Source organism: Littorina saxatilis, linkage group LG2 (genome assembly GCF_037325665.1).
Source record: "Littorina saxatilis isolate snail1 linkage group LG2, US_GU_Lsax_2.0, whole genome shotgun sequence".
Classification (NCBI taxonomy): domain Eukaryota; kingdom Metazoa; phylum Mollusca; class Gastropoda; order Littorinimorpha; family Littorinidae; genus Littorina; species Littorina saxatilis.
This window is the reverse complement of record NC_090246.1, coordinates 53,420,965-53,422,026: the sequence shown is the minus strand read 5'-3', so window position 1 is coordinate 53,422,026 and position 1,062 is coordinate 53,420,965.

Genomic DNA, 1,062 nt, shown 5'->3' with positions numbered 1-1,062 from the left:
CAACCAATTTGGTTGAAAAATGAGGGCGTGACAGTGCCGCCTCAACTTTCACGAAAAGCCGGATATGACGTCATCAAAGACATTTATCAAAAAAATGAAAAAAACGTTCGGGGATTTCATACCCAGGAACTCTCATGTCAAATTTCATAAAGATCGGTCCAGTAGTTTAGTCTGAATCGCTCTACACACACACACAGACACACAGACACAGAGACAGACACACGCACATACACCACGACCCTCGTTTCGATTCCCCCTCGATGTTAAAATATTTAGTCAAAACTTGACTAAATATAACAAGTCGCGTAAGGCGAAAATACAATATTTAGTCAAGTAGCTGTCGAACTCACCGAATGAAACTGAACGCAATGCCATTTTTCAGCAAGACCGTATACTCGTAGCATCGTCAGTCCACCGCTCATGGCAAAGGCAGTGAAATTGACAAGAAGAGCGGGGTAGCAGTTGCGCTAAGAAGGATAGCACGCTTTTCTGTACCTCTCTTTGTTTTAACTTTCTGAGCGTGTTTTTAATCCAAACATATCATATCTATATGTTTTTGGAATCAGGAACCGACAAGGAATAAGATGAAAGTGTTTTTAAATTGATTTCGACAATTTAATTTTGATAATAATTTTTATATATTTAATTTTCAGAGCTTGTTTTTAATCCGAATATAACATATTTATATGTTTTTGGAATCAGCAAATGATGGAAAATAAGATAAACGTAAATTTGGATCGTTTTATAAATTTTTATTTTTTTTTACAATTTTCAGATTTTTAATGACCAAAGTCATTAATTAATTTTTAAGCCACCAAGCTGAAATGCAATACCGAAGTCCGGGCTTTGTCGAAGATTACTTGACCAAAATTTCAAGCAATTTGGTTGAAAAATGAGGGCGTGACAGTGCCGCCTCAACTTTCACGAAAAGCCGGATATGACGTCATCAAAGACATTTATCAAAAAAATGAAAAAAACGTTCGGGGATTTCATACCCAGGAACTCTCATGTCAAATTTCATAAAGATCGGTCCAGTAGTTTAGTCTGAATCGCTCTACACAC